Source organism: Sorex araneus, chromosome 1, assembly GCF_027595985.1.
Source record: "Sorex araneus isolate mSorAra2 chromosome 1, mSorAra2.pri, whole genome shotgun sequence".
NCBI lineage: Eukaryota > Metazoa > Chordata > Mammalia > Eulipotyphla > Soricidae > Sorex > Sorex araneus.
The window spans coordinates 322,380,155-322,397,003 of NC_073302.1; positions in this window are offsets into that span (position 1 = coordinate 322,380,155).

Consider the following 16,849-nt stretch of genomic DNA (forward strand, 5'->3'; position numbering starts at 1 on the left):
TATGAAAGAATCTGTGTGATATCTTTAAATAAAAAGTACATTTGTGTTAGAAATTTAAAAACAACTTGAAAAATTAACCAAGGATAAGATAGCATAACAATATGAAAAAGAATAAAAGATATTATTAGTTTTAAACATCAGTCTTCTCTGTGTCATGCTAACTTTACTTTTAGTATATAATCAATGTCTTGCCTCGCTAAACCTAAACTGATAATAATATTGTACAAAGTAGATCAGCACCTATGAACAAATTACTGAAAATTTCTTTACCAGTAAACATTTTTTAAAAATTGAATCCTTTAATTCATTGCTTTATTAATCCAGTATTTATCTTACTTACCTTATAGATTTATTAAAATAATAGATAAGTAATGAGTGTAAATAACTCATAAATGGTAATGGAAATACTATGTAAACACATTATTGATAAACATGAAACATTTACAAATGCTATGTAAAATACTATGTAAAAATACTATGTAAATGGAAATACTATGTAAAACGCATTATTGATAAACATGAAAGATTTACAAATGCAGCAGTAAAATCATTAAAACTATAAATACAGTAAAAACAAGGTTAGTCCAATTTAAAATAATTGTCATGTTAAATATGTAGTTATATTCTTTAAAAATTTTAATCTAAAGGCCAGGAAGATAATATGCAAGAAAGATCTTTCTTTGAACACAGTTCACCCAGGTTCTGTCCCTGAACACAGCAGATTATGGCCCAAAAAATGAGAAATCTATCTTAATAAAAATTTGGGGCTATAGAGTGCTTTGTTTAAGAACAAAGGAGAGTTGGTCACATGAAGTTAACTTCAGGTTGGGAAGCTAAGAGCACTGATAAAATGTTTAAATGGAGAAAAAGCAGAGACTTTTAAATAATTTCTATATTGAGAGTTAAGATTCCAAAATGTTGAAACTCACCAGATTTATCTTTAATTTTGTATCCTGTGCAATGTTATCTAATTATTTAAAAAATTCTACTTCATGTCCATTTTACAAGTTTCACAGAGACTGGACTAAGATAAAGACTTTTTCCTTTCTTTCAACTTACACACAGCTCTCAGAAATCATTATAATAGCATAAAATCCTATTAAGTCTTTAATTTTGTATCCTATTCAATGTTATCTAATTATTTAAAAAACTCTATCTGATATAATTTTATAGGTTTCATTGAGACTGGCTTAAAGATTAAGGGTTTTTAACTTTGTTTCAACTCATACACACTTCTCAGAAATCATTATAACAACACAAAACTCCATTAAAAATCTTGACTTCTCTATCCTCATTTAAAAACTTGACTTACCTTTGTTTTTTCTTAAAAGTTAATATAAATGTTAAATGCATTGAAAATTTCTCAATAAGATGGATTTGCATGACATTTTATAGAACAAAAATGCCCCTGACGAAAGCAGGTAGTAAGCGTCCTATTACTTGTTACTTTCATCTTCCCACAGCCCTTTTCTACCTTTTTTTGGTCACCATTCTCTTTAGATGGATTTTTCTTGAGTTATTGATCTGTACATTCACTAGTGCACAGATATTGTCAATTCCATTTGGGATAGTGTGTCAAGATAAAGTCAAAATAACCATGTCTGATAATATAACCATTGTCAGTGACTATTGGGACTTTTCAATTATGCCTGTAGCATGCAAAAAATAAAAAAAAAGTAGGTGAGAGTGTAAGGCTAACTAGGTTTGTGAAAGAACAAAATAGTATACAAATGAGATAGTTAGAAAGATGTAATTCTACTGTCACAAGCTATAATTTTTTCCCTTCTAAAATAATAAATGGTTAAAGTTTTAGAAAGAAAGCAATATGCATTCATGAAAATGTAACTCTAATAAAGTGAACACATCTTTCCAAATGTTACATTTCCAAATGTTAAACTAAACTTAATACATTGAAAATTCTTTCTTTGCTGTATTGATGATTTTTATTAATCTAAAATAGCATGGTTTATGTCTCTTAATTTCCTGTAACTTGTCATTTTTTCAACTAATTTGCAAAATTCTACACTCTAGAATGACCAGAAATCAAATATAAATAATTTATCCTGTTTCTGAAATATTACCCCGACACTGCAGATGTTGGTGAAATCTGGAAGTGCTATATTCCAAATGTATTAGAAAAGTATCATCTTTCTTACTTGTAAATCATTACAATATCATATGCAACATATGAAAAATAAAGACAACACATATATACTTTTATATTTACATTTAATTTATGTTGTACATAATTACTATGCATTTAATTGATCCTTCAAAATTTCAATTTTAGCAGGTAAAAAAGGTTTGAACCTTACAAAATTTACTGAATTCATAATTCCTGTATAAAGATATGGATAACTACAAATAACTATTTAAAGAGTGACAAAGAGAGGAAATGACTAACCCTATATATAAAGTGGTTGAGAAATAAATATCCTTGGTTAACAGAAGAAAACTTTTTCTTCCTTATAATTTAAAAGACATTCTGGTTCTCATTTGTGATTGTATTAGAATTTGTAATGTGCTAACATTCACCTCATTCCCAAAGAAAACAATGCAGTTTGAAAGTTGAAGTTAGATCTGTCCAGAGCTGGAATCCAAAGCATCGCACCTGTAACCAAGAAAACTAGTAACCGCTGGACTAAAAGAATCCATTTAAACATGTTCCATAAAATATGAGCTTTTAATAAAATTATGAAGCGCATGTGGAAATAAATTAACCTGACTGAGAATAAAAAAATGATATTTGTATTTCAAATCATATTACTTGCACGGAGCACTTTTTTAATGTTTAAGAAAACACGAGTGAGTATTCAAAATACAAACATGAGACAAGATATGATAAAACTGCCACAAGAAATTGCCATAATACTACTATGAGACAAGAGACTATAAATTACTGTATATAAGGAACTAACATAAATGTTGTTTTTTAATTTCTAAAATACAAAAATAAGTTTTTTGACCTAAAGTCTATGGACTCATTGAGAAGTAAGCCAAATTAAAAATAAAATAAAATAAAACAAATGCTGCTTAATGAAGCAAGTCAAAATGGAAATTAACTGAACTAAGCGACCATGGAATAGGTATTGGTGGAGCAAACAGAGACCATAAACCAATACTAACTTAATACAAATTGTTTAAAAAACAAACAAGTTAGAAGGTAAACATCTCAGTAACGAATGATGTATGGAAAGATATTCAGAAGGCATAAACAACTATGAGGAATAGAAAAGTTGTCTAATATAAAAACATCTGAAAATATTGATTAATTTTTTAAAACTAAGCAAACAAAACAGGAAGTTCAACACATAATATTGTGTCTAGGAAGGCTGACATCCCAAACAAAATAAGTACATGGGTATATAGTTGTAATTAAAAGAACACAAATATGGGGAAGGTATACCACCACAGAATAACTTTTAGGCAGATAACTTACTAAACTATTAAAATAGCAGCCCGGGCAAATGATACAGATTAAGGACTCTCAAATGTACAAACAAAACTTCTGTCCAAAAGTCACTCTTCCCAGGCTTGCAGCTGTCTGCACAGCAGTGAGTTTGCTCAGACAGGAATGATTTAACTGCAGCAATTAAAAGTGTTTCAGGTGTGGATGAACTGGATTCAGGAAAGCCCTGCTGATGGATGTCCTGGTTGTGGAATGAAGACTGAATGTCAGAAGCTTCCATTGTTTCCTTGTGTTTACCAGACATTCATTATCACTGTGGTGATGCTAGTCTGCTTGCCAGGGAGGATATTTGCTATCAGTGTGGTAGAGGGTGGACTGGAGCGATAGCACAGCAGGTAGGATGTTTGCCTTGTATGCAGCTGACCCTGGTTTGATTCTTCGCCCTCTCTCGAAGAGCCCGGCAAGCTACTGAGAGTATCTTGCCTGCACGGCAGAGCCTGGCAAGCTACCCTGGGTGTATTCAATATGCCAAAAACAGTAACCACAAGTCTCGAAATGGAGACGTTAATTGGTGTCCACTCAGCAAATCGATAAACAACAGAAGGACAGTGCTACAGTGATAGAAGGCATCACTTTGCCAAGGCCTTCAAGAAGGCTGAGAGAAAGAAGTGAGCAATGCTGTGGCAAACCACGTTAGCTCCACTGTGTGACCTTGACCACATTGGCTAGCCCATGTCCTATGCTTGTAGCAAATGTTCTTACCTGCAAAATGACTGCACCAAAATCTAGTGCTATCGCTGAAAAAACTGATCATGGAGCCATTGTCTACAGTAAGGTATTTTCACTGTTATTGCTGTGCTAATCGGAATTTCTGAGGCCAAAGTTTAATTACTGACCTTTGCCATTCCCCCTTTTCTAACTAATGATAGAATTATTTTTACTGAATCATCTTTACTAGCTTTTTTTTGACAGCTAAAGTTACCTACAGGCCAGTATAAATGACTGTCTGAAAAATAAAAACTTGACTTTCTGCTTTTAATTCCTTCAAATACTGTCATCCCGTTGCTCATCGATTTGTTCGAGCAGGCACCAGTAACATCTCTCATTGAGAGACTTATTGTTACTGCTTTTGGCATATCCAATACGCATGGGTAGCTTGCCAGGCTCTACTATGTGGGCGAGATACTCTCAGTAGCTTGCCAGGCTCTCCGAGAGGAGCAGAGGAATCAAACACGGGTTGGCCGCATGAAAGGCGAAAGCCCAACTGCTGTGCTATCTGCTTTTAATTACAAAAAGAAAGTTTGTATTTATTTTTTGTGGAGATACTATATATAATACTTTGTTAGACAGTCTCCTTTCTTAGACACTGTTGAATAGGGATTGATAAATTGGGAGACTTCAGTCAGACCAGTAAAGCTTTATTACATTAATATTTTTCTTTTTAGGAGATAAAAACAATTCTGAAATTGAATGGCTTCTACAAATAATTTTAATTTTAATAGCTTTGGATTGTGTGAGCTCCTTATCTACTAAATAACATCTAATTACATTTGTGTTAGGGGATACTCAGAACATAGGTGATATAACCAAACAAATGAACAAAAACAACAAATATGTATGTTAATGACTATCAGATAAATCAAGATTAAAGCATTAGCTGAAACTTTTATCACAATTTTGATGCTGTTTATACAGAAGATAACATAAATTTAACACATTGATACTAACACACACATGAAAATTGTGTAGTACATTTAATACAACCCTCATGACACCACCAAAAATTTTTCAGAAGAAATTGAAACTCCAGAGAAAAGTATCCAAATTAAAGGCATGTAAAAACAAATAAATAAAAGACACAACAGTACAAAAAACAAAACAGAAAATAAAGAACTGTAGTAAGTACCACATATCAATCACAATCAGGATCATGATAGCCCATTAATCACCGATTTCTCGGGCGGGCCCAGTAAAATCTCATTTCGTCTCTTCCCTGAGATCTTAGAAGTCCATCTGGACTTGGCCCTCCCAGTGGTGTTACACTGGGGGCTATTCAGGGTTAGGGGAATGAGATCCAGCTTGTTACTGGATTTTGCATATAGATACACCATGGGAAACTTGCAAGGCTGTCCCATGTGGGCAGGAAACTCTCAGAAGGCTGCCAGTTTCTCCCAAAGGGAGAAGCAGGCTAAAGATATCACATGACTGCTTGCGGCCTCAAGCTTTTGAGAGCTTGCTTTTAAGTCTTTCTGGATGTTGGCCGTTGATGGGATTACACACACCTGGGTTTCTCTGCTGGTACCTTCATGCATGAGGCCTGTCCGAACGTGTGGAGAGGGGCCTCCAGCATGACTGTAGCTAGGTTCCAGTGGTCCTTGGCCGCCGGAAGCTCTGCTTAGTGTGGGGAGGGAGGCTGGAGCCCATCCCCTCCGAGGGGCCCCGGGGAAGACAGCCAGGCATGCGGGCAAGAGACTCTCTGCATATATCAATAATGACCCTAAAAGTCTCAGGTTACTTTTCAAATGAAACATTGAGTGACTAAATAAATAAACAAACAAGCAAGATTCATTTATGTTATGTGCACATGAGTCTATCATCATATATAAAGACAAACATAGATTAAGCAAAGTGTTTTGAGAGAATAATATAGTAAAACAGAGAGAAACAGCTATTTTAATATTATAAAATAGACTTTCAACACAAAAAGAGTATTGAGACAAATATGGCTATTATATAATGATTAAGCAACCCAATCAAAATATGGGCAAAAGAATTGAACTTCTTCAGACACCTGAAAAAATACTAAATATTACTTTTTATTAAGGAAATGAAAGTCATGACCCATGTTATATCATGTCTGATGTGTCTATGTTGAGATGGTTTATATGAACAAAATTAGAAATAAGTATTCACTGTGTGAATAATGAATGTTGAGTACAGTAATAAAATATTCACATTTATTTGAATAAATTCATTTATGATGTGTCTTATGATGATGTGTCTTATTATGACACATTATAAGACACTTTATACCCATTCTCTGTAATTACCGCACCATAACTGATAGGGTTCAAATATGGTGTGAACAATGGGAGCACCTGTAAAAGTGATTAGAGGATGCCCTAAGAGCCTCCATCCCTCTCAGAGAGACCGGCAATCTACCAAGTGTATCCCGCCCACACAGCAGAGCCTGGCAAGCTACCCGTGGCATATTCAATATGCCAAAAACAGTAACAACAAAGGGCCTTATTCCCCTGACACTGAAAGAGCCTCCAATAAGGCAGCATTAAGAAGGATGAGTAAGGAGAGGCTGATAAAATCTCAGGGATAAACTAGACTGCCAAAACGAAGAAAAACTAAAATGATTGTCTGTACTTTCAATGCATGTACACTGGCATCCGAAGCATCCATCGAGGACATGATGGTGCAAGCGCAGAAGATCAAGTATGACATCATTGGTCTGCCCGATATGAGAAGGCATCAATCACATTGCACCACTTTCAACACTGGAGAAGAACTCTTCCTTGGAACATGAGAAAATAGAGGCCTCGGTGGTGTCGGTGTCCTTGTCAATGAAAACTTGGCCATGAGCATTGATTCATTCGAATGCCTAACAACTCATATCGGATGATTATGCTTGAATAGATATAGCTCACTGCCAGCAGTTTATATCTATGTTGTCTAAGCATCAACATCCAACTATGATTAAGAAGAAATAGAGAAGTTCTACATGGAGATGGAGAAGATTTATAAAGAAAAACACACCTTCTACAAGATCATTGTTGGCGGTTTCAATGCCAAGATAGAACATAGAAGGTTGCCTGAAGAACTCCACATAGGGACCTGTGGCTTAGAATGGAATAGAAAGGGTGAGAGACTGTCTAAGTTCATAATGTCAACCAAGACCATCCATGGTAACTCACAGTTCTAGAAGGACGAATCTAAATGTTGGACATGGGAGTCTCCTGGTGGACAGTTCCACAACAAAATTGACCACATCATATTTTATCCATGGTTTTGCCTTCTGATGTCGCTGTTGTACCAATATTCCAAACGGGATTGGAGCACATCTCCTTTGTGCAAAATTCTACTTCATGGAGTGCGGAGAAAGGACTGCAAAGTTTAAGAAGAGAACTCCCAGAATGACCACCAACTGGGAGGTCTTTGGCACTATTGCGACAACTTGGAAGATGCCATCATTGACAACATTGACAAGGAATAGGATCTACTGGTTCAGCACCTCCATGACTGTGTGAGGAATGCCGAGAGTGGGAAAGCCACAAACAGGCACCTGTCTTCAGAAACTCTCGAGTTCATTCGCCAACGTGATTTGGCACAAACCTCAGGCAATCACAAGCTAACGTCTGAGTTTGCACAACTGTACAGAAAAGTGATAAAGGAAGACTTCAAAGAGAGAAGAGCAGCAGTGTTGGACGACGCGGCAGAAGAAGGAAAAAATATACAGAACTCTTGCCTGTCCTTCACCAACTACAAGACCAAGAGGACTGCGCTCCAACATCCTGGACATCCTGATGGATCTACCACATCTTCCAGAAGGGTAATGGAGAGGGTTATTCACGACTTCTACTCAGATCCCTTCAATAGCCACATCCACCTGTCCACATAACATATTCCAAAGGATGGATATATCATTCCCAATGTTCTCCCTTCCAAAATCTGACACACCATTTTGTTGGTAAAGATGTGTACAGCACCCAGTATAAACAAGGTCACACCCGAACACCTGACAAATCTGCCGCCAGTATTCATCAATACATTGGCTCGGCTCTGCACACGCTACCTGTCTGAATGCAAGGTTCTGTCCCAATGGAAAACCAGCAGGACCATTCTGTTGCACAAGATGGGAGACATCCATGACATCAGCAACTATCACCCCATCTGCATCTTTTCTGTCTTCTCCAAGTTGCTCACTCGAGTCATACTGAACAGAATAGGCAAAACACTAGACTAAGGACAACCATGTGAGCAAGCTGTGTTCTGAAAAGGATTCAGCACAATTGACCATATCCACATGGTGACCAAGCTCATTGAAGTTTTGCTGTAGTCCAAGATGCCGCTCTGTCTAATGTTCATCAATTTAAAGAAAGCCTTTGATTCTGTTGAGACTGAAGTGGTCATTGAAGCCCTAGCCAAACAGGGCATTCAAACTCAATACATCAGGGTCCTCTTCGACCTGTATCACAGATTCTCCACCAGGATCTCAACATTCTACAAGGAAGTGATCATCAGCGTAAAGAGAGGGGTTCAGCAGGGTGATACCATTTCACCGAAACTCTTCAGTGCCACCCTTGAGAACATCATGCGACGACTGAAATGGAAGAAATGGGAGTGAAGATAGATGTTCAGCACCCACACCACCTCCACTTTGCTGATGACATCGTTCTAATGATACCAAACATTAGCCAAGTGGCACAAATGCTGACCGACTTCAAGGCGAGTGTGGAAAGGATCAACTGTAGCTGAATCTCTCTAAAACAATGTTCATGAAAAATGAACTAGTCCCTGATGTTCCATTTGCTCATAAAGGAACGAACATATTTGAATACAGCAGCTATGTGTACTTGGGTTGAGAACTCAACCTGAGGAATGACTTGGCAACAGAACTGCACAGATGGAAGAGAGCAGCATAGAAAGCCTGCAGGAGCCTCGAAGTTGTTAAGAGAATGAAGAACCTCAGGCTCCGGACACATTTTTTCAACTCCACCATTCTTCCTGTACTAATATATGTTTCAGAGACCTGGGCCCTATGAAAACAGGATAAAAATGCTATTTGGGTATCCCACAGACAAATTAAAAAAACTATGCTTGGAATATCACATTTTATTCAAGTGAGAGAAGGAATCTAGAGTTCTGACCTCTGTTGACGGTCAAGAATGAGGGAGGCTGTCTCATTTGCCAAGGCATCAATAATCAGGTGGGCCAGACATGTATTGCAATTTAGATACGACCACTGGACTAGAGCTGTTATCTAAGGGATTCCACTTAATGTCAAAAGATTACATGGCCGCCCACCTACGAGATGGTCAGACTTCCTTGTCAAAACCCTGAAAGAACGGTTTGAGGCTCTTCATTTTCCTGGAGTGAGCAGATACCACTGGGCTACAGTAGCACACAACAGGAACAAATGGAGACCTTAGTGGTGCCCGCTTGAGCAAATTGAAGATCAATGGGATAAAAAGTGACAAGTGACAAATTTATTTAAGCACAGTTAAATGGGTATACAATTGAGGTTACAGACAGATATGAACTCTATGTCATTATAGACAAATATTATCTAACAGAAGTTCAAGGAAGCTTCACATTACTTAAAATTCTGTTTTTTAATCTGTGTGATAAGTGCATAGGTATCATTTTATTTCTTATTAAACTAAAATTTTATTGGAAATTGTATTGGAAAAACTCACTTTGCATGTAGTTTATCTTATAATTTATTTTGTTTTCTAATATTTTCTTAGAAAACATTGCTATTTAACATTTTATAGTGCTGCACTTGTGCCACTTAAAAATATCAAATATCTATCATTAGAAAAAGAAGATTAATAAAGAAAACAGCTACAGTTACCTTATTCTTAGGATAAATAGCCCTATGTATATGTAAAACTGAGTATTAAAATCATACAGTGACTCATATCATTCCCTTTGCAACATATTGTACAACCCAAAATGTAATTGACATAATTAATGAATAATCAAATAAAGAGAAAATGGTTTCATGAACCCTCCTTCAGATTTTGAAAGCTCTGCTAATGCATTAGCAGAAAGAAGAGGTGAGGAAAAATAACACCTGGCCTTCCCTAATGTTTGCACTTGATTGTTTTATAAAGATTATGACCGTGGAAGGGCTTATGGTAGTCATTAAATTGAATCTAAACTCAAGAAATTCTAAAATTAAAATAAATTCCATTCCAGAGGCTCAGTTTAACTATCACTTTAAAAATCTATACCGGAAGTAGTTCTCAACAACTGATACTACTCATGATATTTTCCAATTTCACAATATTCATCATCATCATCATCATCATCCCATCGATCGTTGAATTTCTCGAGTGGTGTCAGTAACATCTCCATTTGCCCTAGCCCTGAGATTTTAGAAGCCTCTCGTTACTTGTCCTTTCCAATGGTGCTGCACTGGAGGCTCTTTCAGGGTCAGGGGAATGAGACCCATCATTGTTACTGGTTTTGGCATGTAAATACACCATGGGGAGTTTGTGAGTCTCTCCCATGTGGGCAGGAAACTCTTGGTAGCTTGCCAGTTTCCCCCAAAGGGAGAACTAGGTAACTAGGCTATAAGATGTCCAGGAGCTTGGTTGTTGTTTCTTTTCTTTTTTTTTTTATTTTTAATTGAATCACCATGTGGAAAGTTGCAAAGCTTTCAGGCTTAAGTCTCAGTTACACAATGCTCGAACACCCATCCCTTCACCAATGCATATATTCCACCACCAAGAACCACGGTAAACTTCCCTCCCACGGTCCCCCCACCCCTCAGTTCCCCCCACCCCCCCGTGTAGCTGATAAATTTCACTTTACTGGTTTTATAGTCTCTGGATGTTGGCCATTGGTGGGACTTCACAGTGCCAGGGGCAGTCCCTGGGTGTGACCACCTAGCTACTGGAAAATAGGAAATCTGGGTGTAAGAGGCCCAGTCCCGATCTGAGCAGGCTTGGTGGTCTCAGCCCCAGGTCCCACATACCTAGGTTTCTCTGCCGGTTCCTTCATGCATGAGACTCGTCTGAACATGTGGAGAGGGACCTTGAGCATGGCTGTGCCTAGACTCTGGAGATCTTTAGCTGCAGGACCTCTGTTTAGGGTGCGGAGGGAAACTGAGGCCCACCTGCTCTGAGAGGCCTCGGTGAAGACAGCCATGTGAGGGGGCAAGAGACTCTCTGTGAGAGTCTAGCAATATTACTAGCTTATTTAGTTATTGTGTGCATAGAATTTTTCTCTCTGCTATAAAAGTTTGCTTAATTATAGGGTGAATGTAAATAATCTAACTAAGATCTGATTACACCTCTTGGATTGTGGGTCATAGGGAATTTATATACAAACAAATCAGTGGTAGTAATAGGAACTGTTCATTTCAGCTGGTAACTTCATTTGATAAATATTTTTTAAGCAAAATATTTCTTTATATTCCCATTATAAAGGAGATAAAATTTTTCATCAAATTGTTAAAATTATCATTATCAATGATTTTATTTTCATATATAAATTAAATATTAATATATATATATATAGTTAGATTTCATGGAGTTGATCAGACCTTATTCAAGACTCCATGCTCAGGAACTAGTGCAGGCAGTGCTCAGAGGACTGAGAAATAAGGGAATGTAGAGGAAGGGATTTAATCAGTGTTAGCTACAAGCAAAAGAAACACCTTAACCATTGACTAGCTCTCCAGCCCTTGATGCTGCTTAAGAAAAAAATCAGTTATCTCTATTCTTTAATCTCATGTCTGGTCTGCATTTTTCAAATTTGGAATTTTGGCACCAAAAATTTTAATCTCTCTGAGTTTCAGTTTATCTGACACATTTGATGTCTAATATATAAGATATTTTTGGTGGCAAGAAACAGAAAAGCATCCAAACTTTCTAAAAATCTATAGACATATTAAAATTTGATAAGGTAGATGTTATTAATATACAAATTTCATGATTCTATGAATACTTAAAATTAATCAGAAAAAGAGAGCTTACATAGATAAGTGGATAAGGAAAATGTGGTACATTCATATATACATTGACTCAGTCTTACAAAGAAAATTTTGTCATTTTCAATAGCATAGAAGAATCTGGAGGCCATTATACTAAGTGAAATAATTCAAAGAGAGAAAAACAATTCTACATGCTATCATTTAAATGTAGAATTTTTTAAAAAATTCCAAACTATTAGAAGAAAAGAATAGAAATATCAATTCCTTAGACAGGGAGATATGGGAAATAGGGAAGACTGGTATAAGAGTAGACAATTAAAGCTATAAAATAAACAGTTCTGAGTATCTATGTATAATATGGTAAAAGCATTATGTTTTACAGTTGAAATTTCTAGTGTAGATCCAGAGATAAAAGTATGTAAGACACTATCTCAGTTAAAGGGATTTTAACAACATACTTATAAGATGCAAGTATATCTACTAAATTATAATTTATACTTTAAAGAACTCACTATTTTATTTGTTATATTTCAGTTATTAAAAATAAAAGTTCCAAGGAGACCACAATACCTGAACCATATAAAAATAACAGTTTAATGGATCTCAATTCTAAGTCCTCTATACTTGCTGTTAATAAATTTATTTCCACAGTGGGCACAGATTTTAATGATGGAGTTACTCTGAGATCCACTAACAAAGTCTTGGGGACCAACTGTCACTGGTTCCACTTGATTACATAACTTGAGCGCATGTGCTCATTTTCCAACGTCCCCTCTGGACATCTAAATCTAAAGATGGCAAGGAATTTATCAAGGAGTTACTCAAGGTTAACTCATGGACTTGGACAACTTAAATTCAATTCTAATTTCATACTACAAATACCTCAAAGCATGTAATACATCTCAGAAAATGCTCATTTTCATTTGCATATACTCAGTGACTTTCTCAGTTTATTAAATATGTTTATTGATTGTTTCACAGATGGTAGAAGAAATCAGAGTCAGATGTACCACTGATGTTCCAAATGATATTTGGCCATTTATCTGATTTCCTGACATATACTCAACTATGGAAGAGTAATAGGATTATTATCTATTTTCCTAATACTTAGTGAATATGCTATTCTGCTATGCAATATATATTAAATATATAGGTATATATTTAAATATAATGCATATTCAAGTCTTGAACTAAACTGTAACTTACAAAAGATGTTGAAAATATATCACACACATGAAAACAACTGATATAGGATGACAGGGAATTGGACTAAAAACCAGTTAATCAGAATCCCTGACTAGACTTTCTCTTCTTAAATATATTCATAAAAATATACTAAAATAATTAATCTATTTAGTAATAAATTAAATATTTACTGGTAACTAAATGAAAACTGGTAAAAAGTAATGACTTTATTAAATAAACTAGTAAAATTACATCGAGTAATTTATAGTAAATCAATTTAAATTGAGTAAATTTGCTACTAGTCTACAAAAAATTGCAATTAATGCAATTTCCCACCATATGAATAAAACTGCAAGATATCTTGCTGAATTAAGTAAATCAAAAGGAGAGGAATAGATATAGAATGAACTCTCATATGTGGAATATAAAGAAACATTGTAGGGGAATAAAAATGACTCAAAGCAATGGCATCTGTGACTGTCTACAAATCTGAACTACCCATGATGGGAAGATGGGGTGTAGGGAGGAAAAAATACTGGTGGGGAAGGGTGCAGTGCTGGAATGTTGTATAAACTACATGAAAATCTTACATTGACAGCATTCTACATCATAGTTAATAAAATAAAAGTAAAAGAATATAACTAAAAAATAAGCCTAGTGAGATATAAGGAAGAAACATTTCAATCATTATGTTTAGTTTCAGGTTAACAGTTTTCTAAATGACCATTGCACATTTAATTAATGATATGATAATAGCACAGCAGATAGGATGTTTGCCTTGCATGCAGCCAACCTGGGTTCAATTCCTCTGTCCCTCTCAGAGAGCCCGGCAAGCTACCGAGAGTATGCCGCCCACATGCTAGAGCCTGGCAAGCTACCTGTGGCATATTCAATATGCCAAAAAAAGTAACAAGAAGTCTCACAATGGATACATCACTGGTGCTCGTGTGAGCAAATCGATGAACGAGGGGACAACAGTGCTACAGTGCTGTCAGCATAATTAATAGCTTAATAACATAATAGTCTTCAGGACTGGATGATGTATAATGAGTAGTCATAGCAATAAACTGTTATAAAACTCTAATCATATGGGGAAAATGGGATGCAGATGAATTTTTAGTAAAAACTGAATATGAACAATTGCTTTCAGAGAACTGATCTTGTAATTACTCAAGAAGAAACATAAAATATTAAATTATTGTTTCAAAAATCAAATAAATAACATTATACGTGTAGAAAAAAGTCAAAGGAAAATGAAAATAGAAGATATAGAAAAGTCAGATCCGTTCCACGTTTTAAGATATGTACCTAACATTAAAAATAAACCTTCTATGCCTTTGATCTTAAAATTGTATTAATTTCCCATAGTAATTACTTCTGCTAGTTGTTTTAGGGTTAAAGTGTTCATTACAAAAAAAGTTTGACTCATTGGTTTGAGCCCTCTTCTTCATTCTAAAATACACATTTCAAGCTATATTTTTTCCTTTAATGGAATCTCAAAAAATTTTGACATAAATTTAACTATACGTTCTAATTTATTTTCTGTTTTCTTGTTGAAAAAGTGTATACTTATTCTCTAATTTTTGTTATTTAAGTTTTCTAGCACAGTGGGTAGGGTGTTTACCTTCCACGCGGCCAACCCGGGTTCGATTCCTCTTTCTCTCTTGGAGAGCACACCAAGCTACTGAGAGTATCCCGCCCGCAGAGCAGAGCCTGAAAAGCTACCGGTGGCATATTCTATATGCTGAAAGCAGTAACATGTAGCCTCACAATGGAGACCTTACTGGTGCCCGCTTGAGCAAATCGATGAACAAGGGGACTACAGTGCTATATTCTAAGTTTTCTTTATGTAACTGTTTATGGTTTTAGTTCTGTTTGGTCTGAAATTAATTATATTTGTGTATTTCATTATGTTAATTATACCAAATATTAATTTAGGTACATTGCAAGGTATATTTTGAGAAATTTTATGTAGATTTAAAAATAATATTCTCCTCTCTCTTGATTGTTTGGTTTCAGAGTTAAGTTTCAATCTTAACTTTATAAATAAGCAAAGAACCTATTAAAGTATTCAATAATGCAATTTTCATAGTTTCTCATTTATTTAAAGTTTTAATATGCATTTTTGAAACCATTTTATTAGGTGCATAAGTATTTAGTATAGCGAAATCTTAATGAATTTATCCTTTTTTAAAGTTATAAAATGCACATCTTTCTTAGGATCATATTTGTCCTATTATCTAATGTAGCTTCAATCATTAAAATTATCTTATGATTAAAGTTTATTAATTGCTTTGTTTTTTTCATTATTTAATTCATTCTATATATGTCTCTGCCTTAAAATTTTTCACAGATTAACCTTACATATATTTTTGTTCTGTGTGATAATTGCCAGCATCAAATTTTTGTGCTTAACCTATTTACACAGTTCATGCAATTACTTGGATTTTTAAATATTCCATATCATTTATTTTAATTTACCACATATATTCTTTGTTATATATCTTTGTTATATATTCCATTTCTTTGACCTTCTCTCTGATAGGTCACTTTATCTTGTTTTATCTCATTATTTGCTATTAGTTATATTTTAAAACATTCTTCTGGCATTCAAAATATAAATATTTGTCTAATCATAGTCGTGCTTCAGGTATAAAACCGCTTATTTGCAGTATAACATTTTTAGAGCAAAACTCCAATTTAAATCAACCTATTGCAAATTTTTTAATTTACTTCTGTAAGTCCAAAAGCTTTTTTTCATTTTGACTGAAAGTGTTCAGCTATCTTCTTGTAATTCTCCTCATTCTTTTCTATTTCTTGTGAGTCATTTCTTTGCCTCGATCCAGATTTTTATTATCTATCACACTTTCTGAAAACTTCCTTCAATACTTTTCATACTTCCTGTCTGTTGGCAATGCATTCTCTTAGCTTTTCTTTGCTGGAAAGTTTTATTTCACTTTCATTTTTGAAAAGCCTTTTCATTGAACAAGGAATTCTGAGTAAAATTTATTTTTCTCTCACTTTACAGATGTTGCCACAATCTTCCAACATGTGTAGTTTCAATAAGAAGTCTTTGTTCCTTTCAAATATGTATTCTGCCTCATTCTTTAAGAACTATGAGAATTTTTATTTATTCTTTGCTTCAGTGGTGACTATCTCATTCTCTCATGGTCTGCCAAATGTAAAACTGTTTGGAGTTTATAACACTTCCTCATGAACTTGATGTTTTTTGGAATTCACTTCAGTAATTTTGCAAAGCATCAAAAAAATGTGGCATGTTCTACAGTAACTTCTAACTTTAAATATCATAAAATCTTAAATATTATTAGGGTGGAAATGCTGCTTTATTGCAGCTTTTAATATCCTAAATTATAAACAGCATTCCAGAAGTTCATGTTTGATTACTTTTTCAAAATCAAGTATGTCTGTAAAGCTAAAGTTTAGGGGTTACATAGACATTTTAAGACAATTAAAGGTAGTGGGTATAACCAATTGTAGGTAAAATAAAAAAAACTAATTGGAGAAATTAAAAATTATTATATTAAAGTAAAATTGCATGTTTCCACTTTTTCTCAGTTTTCCAG